Raw genomic sequence first — 17,280 nt, 5'->3', positions numbered from 1 at the left:
GTTTTCGACATCGAAAACACCCCCCATCATCACGAAAACACTCCTTTCATCCTTCTGACCAAAACCCATCTCACCCTCCCTTTGTAGGCCTTACCAATTGCCCACAATAGCTTGCTATTGTGGCCGCACGACTTTTTCATTTTTCAGTCGTTTTACTCATTGAAAATCACCTTCGTTGCCACCTTTCAACTCATTGACACTTCCTCTTTAAAACCTCAAGTAGCTTTACCACCGTTTGCTCACCAATCACCGTCCATAAATCTAGGGTTTGCTTTTTCCATGGGTGAATAGTTGAAATTGGGAACCCGGCCTGGCTAAGGCCTTGGGTTCCGGTCAGACCAATTAAATCGACTGGCCAGCCAAGTTTTAAAACCTTGCTCAAAATACAATATGTTGAAACTTCTTTTTCCTTCTTTTTTTTTTTTACAACACATCTTTAAATTCTCATTAAAAATAATATTTATTAAGTGGGCTACTATCATAAGCATTATTTGTAGTTCAAACAAAATGTATTTCAAACAATTGTAATTTTTTAAATTCAAAATTAAAAAATTATATAATTAAATAAATATATTTCCTAATTGTTGAAATAGGTATTTCATATGAAAATGTATTTAAGAATACTAGAATCTCAAAAAAAAAAATAAAAAAAAAAAAAAATTAAGAAGTTGGGCCACCCAAGCTCCAACGGTGGTCTGCCAATGGGGTGCAGATGTCTACCAATGGGAAGGGTTTTGGTACAGCGTCTATGTTCTACAAACGATGTTAGCCCTCAAATGACACTTCAATGCTCGTTCTGACGATGTCGTCGTGGCTTCATCAATGAAAACAGGAACCACATGGCTTAAGGCCCTTTGTGTTTACATCATGAGCGACCAAAGTAAAGATGTGTTCATGATGAACTTCTAGTGAGAAATGTTGTTAAGCCTTTAGAATATACATACGCCGAAGATTTCAATTTTTCAGGATTAAAATCTCCCAGAATCATTGGCACTCGTTTGCCTTATAGTGATTTCCCAGATTCTATTAAGAATTCTGTTTGCAAAATTGTTTACATAACTCGAAACCCTATGGACACTTTGGTTTCAGTGTGGCACTTTCTCAACAATATCATTCTAGCAAATCAAGATCTGTATCCATTTGAAAAAGCTTTTGATGAATTTTGTAAAGGTGTTCGTTTCTTTGGACATTTCTTGATCATGTTTTACAATATTGGTTGGAGAGCTTGAAGATGCTGAACAAGATATTGTTCTTGAAGTGCGAAGATCTAAAGAGAGATCCCAAAGGAGAGGTGAAAAGGCTAGCTTCATTTCTTGGATGACCGTTTGATAATGAAGATGAAGTGGATAAGGTGATATGGAAATCGAGCTTGGAGAGACTAAAAAATTTGGAGGTGAATAAAAATGGTGTGCTTTACAATTCGAAGATAAAAATACCAAACAGTTCATTTTTCATAGTGTTTGATTTATATATATGTGTGTGTGTGTGTGTACATACATATGTTGTAATATTATTTATTTATTTTTTAAATAAGTTTTTAATCTATTGAATAATGTATTTTAATAGTTAATATTGCATTTAAAGTATGTTATTAGGAAAAAAAATCTTGTGACTTACCTTTATCGGATTAGGCCTATCACTTCAAGTAAGATTTAGGAATCAGGATCCTGATTGAAGTGGAAAGTAAATAGGATTTTAATTCCTATTTTAGATTGTTGTAGGCTAATGGGATGGAACCCGATTTACCTTCACTTACAGGATACTCAAACTCATAGGTTGGTCAATTCACAACATGGATTTAAGTGTATGCCTAATCGAAATTGGGCTAAAACATTGAACTATAATATGCTTATTTCATTATTATACCTCGTAAGACTCAATACGATTTTTTGCCCATACAATCTACACAACTTAATTTATATCATAATTTTAAAGAGAATTACACTAGTTTTATTGTAACAGTTGAAAAAAAAAAAGTATCTTTAAAATATGATCATTTATATCATTGAAACTTTATGCCTTTAAACCAAGGCCAGACCCATCTAGCTTCTTGTTTACAATTTTGTCTAGATTACGCTTCATCTCTGGCGTTAAATAGTTCTTCCAATCCCCAACAACACCGACCCTAAAATAGGAATTGTTTTGTGCTGTTGATACGAAGGAGCTGGTAAAAATACCATTTTTGTTCACCTCCAAGTTCTTAAGCCTGTTCAAGCTTGATCTCCATAAAACCTTATCCAGCTCCTCTTTATTATGAAATAGCCGTCCAAGAAATGAAGCTAGCCTTTTCACCTCCCTTTTGGGATCTCTTTTCAGATCTTCATACTTTAAGAAAGTATCTTGTTCGGCATCTTCAAGCTCTCGGACCAATGTTGTAACGTATGATCGAGAAATGGTCTGAAGTGATGAACATCCTTTTTAAAGAAATCATAAGCTTTTTCTAAAGGATATGGTTCTTGATTTGGCCGAAGAGTTTTGTTAAAGAAATGCCTCGATGACACCAAAGTAGTGTCCTTAGGGTTTCGGACTACGTAAACAATTTTTCGGTCTGAAATTTTAATTTAGTCATTCAAAGCATTGTAAGGCAAATGAGTGTAAAGAGTCTAGTAGATTTAAAACCTGGAAGATAATGAAGTTGATTTTGTAAATCAAGATCCGAGAATACATATTCCAAACTCCATATATAAGCATGAGGGTTTTTGAGTTGAAGTTCATCTTCATCATCACCATCAGAATCTTTATTTTGACTTCCCATGATGCAAATTTAGACAAAGGGCATTAAGCCAAGTAGTTCCTGTTTTCATGGAGGAAGCCAAGATAATATCACCGGAACGAGGTTCAAAGTGAGATTGCAAGGTGTTATGATTGAAAAAGTAAGGCTGACGTAGAGCCCGGTCAGCGTAAATGGTCAGAGCCTAGGTAGATCCTACAGTCGTTTAGACGCTGCCACGTCGCATGCTAGCATGAGCAGCATGCTCTTGCCAGTGTAATGGGTGCGTGCCAGACTGAGGAAAGGTTGGAGGCCGTCCACGTGCCCAATCCCTCTACTAAACAAGGAAATCACTCGAGTGGGTGAGCAACGGGACGCAAAGAAGGATTTGCACGGTATCTGCCCCCTTTTTACGGATTCTGTAATCATTATTCCAATTCATCCCACTATAAATAGAGAGCTCCTCTCCCGTTTGTAGGATTGGCTCATTTTCACTTTGTAATAGCTAAATTCTCCCTGTAATAGCTTATTCTCTCTTTTGTTATCATTTGCAAGTCAGCTCGTTGAACATGACCTAACCCTCCATATTAATACAACATCAATGGACGTAGGAGTCGCTTGCTTAAGCATCCAAACCACTTTAAAACATTGTTTCTTCACCTATTATTCATTTCACTACCCCTATTCGCGTGTGTCTTCTAGGCCAGCTCAGCCTTTCACACGTGCATTTAGTTGGTGTCAAAATCATGCACCAACAGTTTGGCGCTAAAAGGAGGGTCTGATTTAGTATTCGTCCTTCATCAGGAGAATCTCTGACTAACTAGTCTTACAATAGCAAATGGCTCGCCGATTCGAACTTGAGCGAACCAATCATGGTGCTGAGGAGATCCCCCAGGTACAAGAGGACACTTCTCCCAAGGTGCCCTCAGTTCCACAAAATGTCGTGGGGGATATACCTTCAAGCTCACAACTTGACCCTGCCGTCATGAGCTACCTTGAGAGGTTCAACAATACTCTCCAAACGGTCAACCTTTGGACCGAGGTATGCCACCCAAATCAAATGGGGCGATGCAACTGCCAAAAATTCCTGCAAGTCGTGTGAAAGCACGAAAAAGGGCAATAGCCCATGCCGCGCGCACTATATCACATTGAAGGAAAGGTAAGCAAGTGGCGTACAGCAGGCCTAAGGGCTCTAAAGGGCCGGCAAACACAGACCACGTCCCGAGTAGAATACCTGTGGCGTTAAGGCTCGGTGATAGGTCGCATCCTGAGCCGTCCCCTGCCACGTTGCATGAGCACTCCCATAAAAGTGCTAGGCAGGGCGATTCTCATCACCGCCAGAATAACGATCCCAATCGTCATCGTGCAGGAGGTTCCCACACTCCGCGGGGCGGTTCGTACCACCGTGGAGGTCGTGAAAATTCCCCGCACCATTCATCACTATCACACGTCTCTAGTCAGCGTGCGTCAAGAGTGGTCGGAACTGCCGGCCGAGGCAAAGAGGAATCCGACCTCTGGATTTTCCTCAACCGCAATCGCGAGGGTCGAACTCGCATGGAGGAAAGCAATCCCCAGATAGCTTCGCTGTCTCAAATTGAGGAGCTACAGCAAGCCCTAGATCAGCTAAAAGCTTAGCAAAATGAGCAAGGGCAGGTCGCAACAGCGTCTCCCTTTTCTCCGGCGATATTAGCAGCCCTCTCCCATCAAAATTTAGAATGCCCGATATGCGGGCGTTCAATGGAAATTCTGATCCGCAAGATCATGTGTATGAATTCAACGACCTGATGGAGATTCACCAGGTTTCAGACTTGGCAAAGTGTCGTTGCATGGTAGTAACTCTAACCTCTCATGCCAAACGATGGTTCAGGTCGCTCCAAGCGGGATTGATTAGCTCATGGCCTCAAATGAGCACGACGTTCCTGAGACACTTCCAAGCAAACAGGAAGTTCTCAATCCTTTGAGCTACCTCAGCAACATAAGGCAAGAGAGGGATGAATCCCTCTAGTCTTACATTGACCGATTCTACAAAGAGCTTCATAAGGTAGCTCACACTCTCGAAGAGTCTGTTCGGACTCTCATCATAGCGAGAGTTCACCCATAGACCGATTTGTGGAAAGAACTATAGGCTGAGGATGATGTTTCCCTCACTTGCTTCTACAACCTAGTGGAGAAATACCTCCGTATTGAAAACTCTGTGGCAGCGCTCCACTGCCACGACCCCAGTACTTCAAGTAGTGCATTTGGTCGGGGGGAAAATATGAGGGTTGATCGCAAATAGGCTAATGACGATCAACGAAAAGGAAAGAAACTGCGGTTCGAGCCCAAGAAGTCTTATGCTCCGGTTCCTCGTCGCAATCATGACAGGAGTCAATATACTCCTTTAAATGCATCTGTCTCGCCATTCTTGACAAGTCGGAAGAGGCCAGTCTGCTCGGAGAGCCTGAGCCCATGAAAGGTCCCTCTTCATCCAGAAACAACAAAAAATATTGTCGTTATCATCGGGACAATAGGCATCACACCGATGAGTGTCGAGCTCTCAAATAGGCAATCGAATACCTTATCAAGCAAGGGCATTTCAAAGAGTACGTTGATGACTCTACTCCCACGATGGAGAAAAATCAAGAGGAACCAGGAAAGAAGCGTCATGATCGCAAGGGTATCTGCAACGTCGGAGTAATCTTCGGAGGGCCTCACTTCGCGGGAAATTTGCGAGGTGCCCAGGAAAGATATGCTCGCGCAACCCATCAGTGTAATGAACACGACGTGGCGACCACCGAAGGTTCGCAAGGAGGAGGAAATTACCTTCTCCCAAAAGGACGCAGTCCTATTGCATCATCCCCATGATGACGCCCTCGTGATCATGCCCCAAGTAGGGCGCTTCGACGTCCACAGAATGTTGTTGGACAACGGAAGTGCTGTGAACATCCTATTCCAAACAGCTTTCAAGAGAATGAATTTGGATGAGGCCGACTTGAAGCCTGCCTCGATCCCCCTATATGATTTTACCGGGGACCACCTGATCCCCAAAGGAACGATCTCGCTTCCAGTCATGTTGGGTGACTCTGACGAGGTGACCAAAATAACGGAATTCTTAGTAGTGGATTGCCCATCCGCTTTTAATGGAATCCTGGGGTGACCTCTGTTGAGAAACTTTAAGGCGATAACTTCGATATACCATCTCAAGATGAAGTTTCCCACCCCGACGGGGATAGGGGAAGTAAGCGGATCCCAACGTGCATCTCGCGACTGTTATGTAAGGACAGTGCAGATGGCATGCAAAGGGAAGGGCATCTCGCGCGACATTCCCTGACAGGTAATGGCGATCAGCTGGATCAAACTGCAGTCTGGCCCAGCCAAGGATAATATGGATCCTTGTATTCAAGAATGCACTTCCAGTGGGCCAGTTGAGGATCTATCTGAGATGTCGGTCGACCAGAGCGAGCTGAGCAGAGTGTTGAGGATTGGAAGCAATCTCAACCCCCAGCTCGCCACCGAACTATCGGCTTCCTCAGAGAGAATATCGATGTGTTGGTATTTTCGCATGCAGATATGGTCAGGATCAGCCCGAATGTTATTTGTCATGCCTTGAACATCGACAGTGAAGCCAAGTCGATTCACCAGAAGAGAATAATGATGGATCCGGAGCAATATGTTACCTTGAAACTCGAGGTAGACAATCTCCTTCGGAATGGATCCATCCGAGAAGCGCTCTATCTGAGCTGGGTTGCCAACCCGGTTCTAGTAAAGAAGTCTAACGGAAAATGGCGGACCTGTGTTGACTTCACTAACCTCAACAAAGCATGCCCGAAAGATAGTTTTCCCCTGCCTAGGATCGACCAGCTTGTGGATGCCACCTCCAGTCACGAGCTACTGAGTTTTATGGACGCATACTCGGGATACAATCAAATTCTGATGTATGCATCGGAAGAAGAGCATACCTCTTTTGTGACAGATCGGGGGCTGTATTGCTATAAGGTTATGCCCTTTGACCTCAAGAACGCTGGCGCAACTTACCAGCGGCTGGTTAACCGAATGTTCTCTGAGCAGATCGGGAAGTCGATGGAGGTCTATGTGGATGACATGCTGGTCAAGTCGCACGTCACTTCAGATCACATAGCACATCTCGCTGAGATGTTTGATATCCTCCAGAAATACAGAATGAAGCTAAACCCTATCAAGTGTTCATTCGGAGTATCCTCGGGAAAATTCCTGGGATACATGGTTAACCAGAGGAGAATAGAGATCAACCCCAAGAAAATCCAACCTCTCCTATATATGGAAAGCTTGACCTCCAAGAAGCAGGTTATGAGCCTCAATGGGCAAATTGCGGCACTAAGTCACTTCATGTCGAGAGCAACAGACCGTTGCTTGCCATTGTTTAATGCACTAAGGGCCAACAAGAAGTTTGAGTGGACTCCCGAATGCGAACAGGCATTCTAGAGCATTAAAGAGCACCTTGAAAAGCCACCTCTTCTATCCAAACCTCTCCCGCAAGAGATCCTCGTCTTGTACCTGTCCGTCTCTCAGTTCGCAGTCAGTGCAGCTTTAGTTCAGGAAGAGAACAGGGTCTAATGACCAGTGTATTACGCGAGCAAGCATCTGTTGGATGCCAAGACATGGTATCCGAAAATGGAGTGATTAGCTTATGCCCTGCTGATCGTTTCCCAAAAGTTGCGACCTTACTTCCACGCCTATACGATCCATGTAATGACCAATTACCTGCTCATGCAGGTCCTCTAGAAACTAGAGGCATCGGGTAAATTGCTTAAATGGGCCATGGAATTAAGTCAGTTTGATCTGAAGTACAGACCAAAAGCAACCATCAAAGGGCAGGCCGTTGCCGACTTCATATCAGAATTCTCATATCATCCGACAAATGAGTCAGAGCAACAGCCCAGCGAAGCCATTCAGGAAACTACCTAAAATCTATCAACCTGGAGCTTTTACATCGATGGATCATCGAACAGAAAGAGGGTCGGGGCAAATCTTCTCCTCTTGAGTCTCGAAGGGGCTCGTATCCATGGCATCCTCCGGTTTGGGTTCAAAGCGACAAAAAATAAGGCCGAATATAAAGCTCTACTCTCTGGATTGTGGTTGGCCAGAGAAATGGGCTCGACCACGATCAGCATCCACAACGACTCCATGCTGGTTGTCAACCAGAATTCAGGGGAGTGCCAGGGCAAGGAATAAAATATGATCAGCTATTTGAAGAAGGCCAAGGTCACACTCGAGCCGTTCAAGCACTTCACGATCACACAGATTCCCAGAGATAGCAATTCTATGGCAGATGTCTTGGCAAAGATAGCCTCGTCGTTAGACTCAGACGCACTGGAAAGCATTCCTGTTCGGTTCATAGAGGCCCCCAATGTTAGCTCAACCGAATAGGCCGTGAATACTGCAGAATCAGTTTGTTGGATGACCCCCATCATTCAGTATCTCTGAGATGGGACCTTGCCCAACGACAAGGTCGAGGCAAAGACCTTACAAACAAGATCTGCTCGTTACACCCTCATCAGAGACCAGCTGTACAAGCGAGGGTTTAGCGCCCCTCTCCTCCGATGTGTAACTAGCAAATAAGCAGACTACATCATGAGGGAGATACATGAAGGGATCTACAGTAATCACACAGCCACACGATCTCTCGCCAACAAAGTTGTTCGTCAAGGGTATTTTTGGCCCATGATCCAAAAAGACACAACTTTGTCAAAAAGTGTGACAAGTGCTAGCGGTTCGCGAACATACCGCGAGCTCCTTCCCACCAGTTGATAACCATGACTAGCCCCTAGCCATTCTCCATGTGGGGAATTGATCTCATTAGTCCCATGCTAGTTGGTAAAAGGGGAGTCAAATACGTGGTGATCGTGGTAGACTACTTCACCAAGTGGGTCGAAGCAGAACTGTTAGCCGCAATCACCACTAAAAAGCTCAAGGACTTCGTCTTCAAGAACATTGTGTGCCGCTGCGAGATTCCTCATACCCTTATCTCAGATAATGGTAAGCAATTCGACAACGAGGAGTTCAAACAATTTTGCGACGAGCTGGGTATCCATAAAAAGTTTGCCTCTGTCGCAAGATCGCAAGCAAATGATCAAGTTGAAGCTATCAACAAAACCATCAAGCACACTCTGAAGGCCAAACTTGGTGTGGCCAAAGGTAATTAGGCCGACGACCTCCTCGAAGCCCTATGGGCATACAGGACAACTCCGAGAACCTCTACCTCAGAAACCCCTTTTTTGCTAGCATATGGCTGCGAAGCGATGATCCTTGTGGAGGTAAGGACCGGTTCACTTCGGAGGGACCTGTTCAACGAAACTGACAATGAAGCTCTTATGCGCACAAGTCTGGACCTAGTTGAAGAACATCGCAGCAAGGCTCAGCTAAGAATAGCAGCTTATCAGCAACGCGCTAAAAGGTTCTTCGACTCTAAGGTCAGAAGAAGAGACTTCCAGGTCGGCGACCTTGTCTTGAAAGAAGTTCTTCTCGGTACTAAGGAACCAGTGCGAGAGTTTTGGGACCAAACTGGGAAGGCCCATACCGCATCGCCAAAGTGATAAGACCAGGGACTTACCATCTCAAAAGAATGAATGGTTCTGTTGAATGGTTCTTTAGTGCCACGAGCTTGGAATGCTAAACATCTGTGACCATATTATCAATAATTCCAAACTCAATTTTTCCTTGTAAAGATTTTACCTTTCTTAAGTCTTTGTGAATAGCAAATGTACAATTCTGTAATTCTGTTTGTTTGTAATTATTATCTTCCCATGTGTATGATTTTGTTCGCACAAACTTGTTCCATTGTAATGGTAAGACAGTTAGAGTGCGACCTCATGTGTAACAGTACAAAAATTGTAAATATTCATAATGGATTAAGAAAGCCTTGTCTTTATTCATAAAAGGAATACAAAAAGCAAGCATAGGAAAGGCAATACAAAAGTAAAGGCAATTAGTGGCCTTCGTCCCCAATTCCCGGAGGCGCGACCTCGTCATCCCCAGGCTGATCACCAATCACTTAGCCAGCTGCGGTCTCTTCGGGGACATACCCTGAATGCTCCCCTTGGTCAGGTCCTTGGGCGGCCTCCGCTGCCTCCTCATCGTCAAGTCGCGCCATAGATCTAAGGATTTCCTGGTACTCTTCTAGGAGTTCGGACATATCCAGTATGGGATTTCTCGGCCGAAGGGCATAGATGGACTGAATTGCCCATTCAACGGCCTTTGACTCAATCTCTGCCCCTTGACGCTGCATCTTTTCAGTCAACGAAGTGACTCTTCCCTGACTAGCTTGTAGCTCGGCCTCAAGCACCTGCCTTTACTTTTCGATGGCCTCCCACAGCTCGCCCCTCTCCCGTTCTGCCTGCTAGGCCTGCTCAAAGGTCATTTTCAACTCTTGGTCTTTCTCGCTAGCCTTCCTAGTGAGTTTGGCCACTGTCCTTTGAAGCTCTTTCATCTCCTCTCTATGCTTTTCTAGCTCGGCTTTTGGAAGTCCACCGTGCGAAGAGCAGCGTTCCTCTCATTCAAGTACTGGTTTGCTGAAGTAGTGGATAAATCTTTCTCTACTTCAGTGGCTTCCAAGTCTCGTTTAAGTCGAGTGTTCTCTTCTCTTAGCGTGACCATTCCCTCAGCGGCTCCCAGTTGGACCTTTTTAGGGACAGTTGCATGGAGAGCAAGGCCTACGAACAACAGAAATAACAAGTTAGTTTCTTTGCTACTGAAAAGAAGCAAAGTCCTCGCTGAGGATAGCTTTTCCTACCTTTCTTAGGTACTGAATGGATGTGGACATCAAGTCCACATAACCGGAAGCCATGAACTCCTTAAAAGCCTCTGCGAGCCCGCACTCTAGCAGGGTAAAAACCACCAGCTACAGATGGTCTGGAAGTTGTCCCATTGAGTCAAGCATAGGAGTGTCCATGCCCGCGCCTCCAATAGGAGTCGTGCCACCCACTGGTTCCTTGCCCGATCTCCTCCCAAGGTTCGCGACCTCGCTCTGCCTTGTTCACAGTACCCCCAGGGCAATAGAGATGTCGGTCGCACCCCTGGCAGGCCCTCCCGAGCAAAGTGCTTGGTAGGCTTGCGACCTCTCAGGCTGAACGCCCAGGTCTTCCGATTTGGACTCTGATTCTTTGGCCTGAATTTGTCACCTCTTCTTAGGCCGTTAGGCCGTCATCTTCTGCCTCGGACGAACATCCAGGGGCTAGGGAGCGTCCACAGGTCAGACTGAAGCACCAACCAACGCCCTTCCGGTGGGGGGACCAGTGGGAGCACCTCCAGTCGGTCCGGTGGCCATCACTCTAGGGAAGGTAAACTGCCTCGCTCGTGGCGATCTAGACACCTTTGGAGGCATGGTCGCTGTATATGAACATCGTTAGCAAAACAGTTCACTGCACGCACAACAAAAATAAACCAAGGTTGCGAAGCTTACTCAATGGGGGCTCTAAGGTCGCTTCCGAGTTGAAAAAGCCATATTTCCGCAAGTTTGCGGTTGTCAGGAGCAATCTAGCGTCGCGACTTTCTTCGGGCAAAAAACCGAAGGTAGTAATCTTGTCTAGATCCGTAAGGAGCTCTAAACTGGTCATTTTGTTAACTGCAAAAAAAATAAGAACTTGTTAGCGAAGACCAAAAAAAGTTCGTAAAGTGATAAGGAAGGAAAACCTACTCGGATCCTGGAAATAGCAAAGGCCGTCATAACGAAAGAAAAAGAACTTTGTCTCATATGCCCCCGCATTGCTCGGGTAACTATGTATTCCCGCTCCAATGGTGGTTCGCTTGGAAAGGTAGTAGGAATCTTTGTCCTTACTCTTTTTCAGGATATACGAACAACCGAGCTCTAGCGCGGCTAGCTCGCCCTGCCCGTTTTCACGGCACGCAATGTACATGGCCACGGTTATCATGTACGCGTTCAATGTGAGCTGCAAAGGTGCGATCCCGAAATGGTTGAAGACCGGCCTGACAAAGGGGTGGAAAGGGATCAACCCCCCACCTTTGAAAATGTCCTCGGAGATCGCGGCCAGCGCTCGTGGCAGATTCTGAGCTGTGCGTGTCCTGTCTCAAAGGACCTCTATGCTGATAGCGTATTGGTCTATCACCCTTTGGAGCTCTTCATCGGTAAGCACCGACAGGATCTCTTGAGGGGGACCTGCAGAAGCATCTTGTGCAGTCGAATTGGTCCCTTCCTCGGCTCTGGTCATTGAGGGGTCCATTCTACTGCAGTCTACAAAAGCGACAAGCAGGGAATCATTCAGTCCTTGTACACTATTCCGTACGATGACGTGGAAGAAACAGTAAATATTTCCTCTCTTAAACCCTAGAAAAACCCTAACAGAGTACTTTTAGAGCCACCATTAATGGCTCAATCCTGAAGAGAGTATTTCATCTCTGGTCAACTACCGACGAACTATCATCACATGACGACTACCAAAAACAACAATAAAAGTAGTAGAAGGACAATCCTTACCTCCTAAAATGAGAAGATCGATCCTTCTGCTTCGAATATCAAGTGCGCACCAGTCTGAAAGGCAAAGAAACAGAGTTCACGAAAATTTCTTTCTCTCTCTAAGAAGATGAATATTGTGGCATTGCCTGAAGTAAATCTAGGTTTTATAGTAAAGGAAAAGGTGCTTTGGTTTCCTAGATTCAAACGACGTTTGGGCGAAAAATGCATTTGACCGTTGATCATGACGATGTGTCGCGAATCAGCAAAGAAGAGTGACCATCACGCCTCAAGAAACCAAATCGTCATTCTTTTCCATTAAAAAACTCAAGCGACGGCACGTTTTCCCTCCTCCACATTAAATGCGCTCACATCCGCATTTAATGTTCTGATAGGAAATGTCGTTTCAACATGGCTCGCATTTAATGCGCATGGCTGGCACTTATTACATATAAGGCACGTCTATCAGAATAGAAGACATTTCATTAAATGCAGCTGCAAGCAAAAGCGCAACGAAAAAACACCTGAAGAGGTCGTTATGAAAAACACTCTTCGTCTTGTAAGTTGTGAAGCGACGTAACTCTTCAATCTCATCTCGTCAATTGCGAAGCAACATGATCCTTTGTTCTTAACAAAACCTGCTAAGGGTAATCAGGTCGCAGAATTTAGTCCAGGTCGGCATAATCATTATGGCACTGAATACGATCTAAAGTCAGGTCACTGACTTTATAGCGAAGATCGTTTCAGGTCGCCTGTGTTGAAATATGATCTCGACATCTTTGCAAGCAGGTGGAGTCAACCATTATCTCTTCAAACGCATCAAGTCAAGGCATAATTATGTAGTTTTCAAGGTTCGATCCTCAAACCTTAAAAACTAGGGGACTTCTGTAATGCTTGAAAAAGTAGGGCTGACACAAAGCCCGGTCAGCGTAAATGGTCAGAGCCTAGGCAGATCCTACAGCTGTTCAGACATTACCACGTCGCATGCTAGCGTGAGCAGCATGCTCCTGCCACTGTAGTGGGTGCGCGCCAGACTGACGAAAGGCTGGAGGCCGTCCACGTGCCCAACCCCTGTACTAAATGAGGAAATCACTCGAGTGGGTGAGCAACGGGACGCAAAGAAGGATTTGCACGGTACCTGCCCCTTTTTTACGGATTCTATAATCATTATTCCAATTCATCCCACTATAAATAGAGAGTTCCTCTCCCATTTGTGGGATTGGCTCATTTTCACTCTGTAATAGCTAAATTCTCTCTGTAATAGCTTATTCTCTCTTCTGTAATCATTTGCAAGTCAGCTCGTTAAACGCGACCTGACCCTCCATATTAATACAACATCAGTGGACGTAGGAGTCGCTTGCTTAAGCATCCGAACCACTTTAAAACATTGTTTCTTCACCTATTATTCATTTCACTACCCCCATTTGCGTGTGTCTTCTGGGCCAGCTCAGCATTTCACACGTGCATTTAGTTGGTGTCAAAATCACGCATCAACATAAGGCTAACGTATCTTTTAAAATTTCACTGCGTTTCCAAAAACCTTCCCATTCGTAGAGAACTCGGCACTCCCAGAATAATTGTTTGGGAAGTTGATCAAGTTCTTCTTGGTTTAACAATGAACTTGTCATCATTATCACAAACTAAGAAAAATTAACAGTTTAATTTCCTGGAAAAAATCCATGATACCCCAATATATAATTGTGGAGTCTATGTAAACGTTTATTGATTATTGTAGATTCTGGAACAAAAATATATTTCTTACTATGAATGAGTTACAAGCTTCATCCAACATTGGTTTGGTTGAGATTGAGATTGATTTTGATTTGAGTACATTATACATACAATATAACTTCTATAAATTAATATTTGATAAACTAATAACCTCTATTGTATAATAACAAGTTGAAAGGTCCGCACTAGGCCTGCAATCGAACCGAACATGAACGAACACTCCCGTTTGAAACTCGTTCGATAAGCATGAAGGAATTTGTGTTCAAACTCGAACGAACACAAGATGACTGTTCGAGTTCGTTTGATTAACAAAACGATCAGTTCGTGATCGTTCGACTTAACTCGTTTGACTAACTCGTTCGAGTAACTCATAATATCTGTTCGAATAACTCGTTCGATAACTTTTAAATACATGTTCGAATAAAAAATATACACCAACTTTCCAATTCATGCTCTAAAAAAAATATACAACAGTTTATAATTCATACCCATTTAATTCAGCATTTGAAAATAAACCAACTCTCTATCTATATTTATATTTTAAATAAATCAATAAAAACTCAGTAAATTAAAATAACTAGCCATCATAAATAATAAAACTTCAAAATAAATTTAACAGAACAATAAATCGTTCAAAACAAATTTGGTTCAATATCAAACATGACACAAACAAAAGGAATTTACATTTTGCATAGACATTACAACACAACCAAAAGGATTCCAACAAGAGTGAACATGCCACTATATAGTACATAGTGTGAACCTACAAAAGAAAAAAAAAATTGAAAATCATTAGTAATAATAGACTGATTTTAAATATGGCTATACTTAAAAAAGTAATCATATATCAATATACTTAATTCAATCGATGGGAAGACCAGTCTCCAATTGCTCCTCTGTCTAAAATACACAAAGGAAAAAAAAATTAAGTTAGAATAAACATCAAACCATTAAAATAATTAAATCATTAGTGGTATGAAGGTTTATTGTATTATATGATCAATACAAATGTGTAATTAATTTAGGTTTAATTAAGCTATTATGTTATTAAATTTGGCATGCTATATATCACTTGAGTATATAATTTGTTATGTTCATAAATTTGCCATATTATATTTAATTAAGCTATTATATTATTAAATTTGTCATGCTATATATCACTTAATTATAAAACATGTTATGTTCATCAATTTACCATACTATATTTAACTAAGCCATTATATTATTAAATTTATTATGCTATACATCATTTGATTATACAATACGTTATGTTCATCAATTTACCATACTATATTGATTATTTATTAATTGAAATGCTATCTTATAATATTTAATTATTGATTACATTTGGAAAAATATGAAGCTATTATGTTATTGGATTTGCTATATTATATATCACTTGATTATACAATCTATTATGTTATTAAATTTGTCATGCTATGTATCATAATAATTTATTACTTTTTAATTAAAATGCTATACACTTATATATTTAATTATTGATGACATTTGGAAAAAATAAAATCCAAATTATTGATGACATTTGGAAAAAATAAAATCCAAACATATTATATATATATAAGAAAAACAAAAGCATCATAATATTTTATTATTGATTACCATTAAAAAAAATTCATCTAAACTAAACCAAACATAATATAAAAATTAAAAAAAATATATAAATTATAATAATGTATACCATGTTTTTCGAACATAAATGAACGAATAATGAAACAGATTGTTCACGAACAGATGGATCAGTCGAACGTATAATGTTCGCAAACATAATTGAACTAACATCCCATGTTCGAACTCGAATCGAACATATTATCGAACAAACATCGAATTGTTCGCGAACAGTTTGTTATCAAGTTGAGTCAAACAGTTATCGAATGAACATCGAACAATTCGGTTCGTTTGCAGCCCTAGTCCGCGCAACTTATGAAAGTGGTTTTGAGTTTTGATACCATGTTTGTTTGAATAATTGGATGTTTCAATTGGTTGATATCTACTATAAAAGTGCAAACATTATATAGGTTGGAAATGATCTACTGAATCTTCTAATTATGTTAGTTATAAATTACAAAATATACTAATATAGTTAGGAAATTATACAATATAAATGGTATCCTAAAACTGACAAAAATAAGAGATTAAAAATAATATTAAATATTTATATATAGAGAGAGATATTTAAACAATCAATACATTAATTTAATAAAGAAGTGATAATTTTTATAAAGAGATGACAACGTCTATAATGTATTGTGTATATTATATTATTCATTTATCAAGTCAATATATATATAGTACCATATGCATACATTATTTCTCATTCATCAATCTAAATTATCAATGTATATAATTTTTAAATAATAGTGTGTATATATAATGAAATTTTATTGATTTTATTGACAAACTGTTAAGAGTTGAAAAAGATGAATCCCTTTACACCTATTCTCATATTGGCTTTTGAAGCTAAAACGTGTCAAACTTTTCATTGCCGTGAGCCCGTAACCAATAAATGCAGACATTATATATACACAATAAAATTTGTTAACTTATGGTCAAATTTGTAAACGGATATTATTCTAATTATTTAATGAAAAAACCCTCAAATCCGATCATCATTGTTTGTGTGATTTGCTGTAGTTTGGTTACAAATTATTCTTCTGATTTTTGGTTTTCGATTATTGGTTCAACATGTGGATTTATTTTACAAAAATGTTAGACAAAATACTTGTCCGGCAGGTTCGGCTAATGCCTTCTTACAATTCAACATCCACTATTATGGTTCGCCACATGGCTTCTCATAATTTGGCAATGAAATTGATGTTTTGGCAAAAGAATACAGAACATTAAATTACATTTAGCCAAAAAAAAAAAAAGAATACGAGACATTAAATTACATTTAACAGAAGCCATAGTACTACTCAATAGTCAAAAGAGTTATTACCTTCAGCGCAAAATGGATCAGCAGATGACTTAATACAATCCTACATCACAATTGTAAACAAAATAATGAGTCGGCATGGTTCAGCGTGTGGATTTTATTTACAGAAATATTAGACAGGATAATGGTTCAGCATTGTTCGGCTACTGAACAAATTATTATTCTGATTTTTGGTTTTCGATTATTGGTTCGACATGGTTCAACATGTGGATTTATTTTACAAAAATGTTAGACAAAATACTTGTTCGGCATGGGTCGGCTAATGCCTTCTTACAATTGAACAACCAATATTATGGTTCACCACATGGCTTCTCATAATTCGACAGTGGAATTGATGTTTTAGCAAAAGAATACAAAACATTAAATTACATTTAGCAAAAAATAAAAATAGAAAATATAGGACACTAAATTACATTTAACAGAAGCTATAGTACTACTCAATAGTCAAAAGAGTTATTACAT

At 41.0% G+C, this 17,280-nt stretch overlaps 2 pseudogenes; one reads left to right on the top strand and one right to left on the bottom strand.

The window, feature by feature from the left end:
• The first annotated feature begins 279 nt into the window (after positions 1-279).
• On the top strand, positions 280-1,775 carry LOC116116998 (annotated as a pseudogene).
• A 238-nt stretch (positions 1,776-2,013) lies between these two features.
• The window catches only part of LOC116116997, a 32,561-nt pseudogene continuing 17,294 nt past the window's right edge, over positions 2,014-17,280 (bottom strand).

The sequence above is a fragment of the Pistacia vera genome, unplaced genomic scaffold (assembly GCF_008641045.1).
Source record: "Pistacia vera cultivar Batoury unplaced genomic scaffold, PisVer_v2 Contig795, whole genome shotgun sequence".
In the NCBI taxonomy this organism is placed as follows: domain Eukaryota; kingdom Viridiplantae; phylum Streptophyta; class Magnoliopsida; order Sapindales; family Anacardiaceae; genus Pistacia; species Pistacia vera.
Note: the sequence above shows the minus strand (reverse complement) of the source record. Positions and strands in the feature narration are given on the sequence as shown.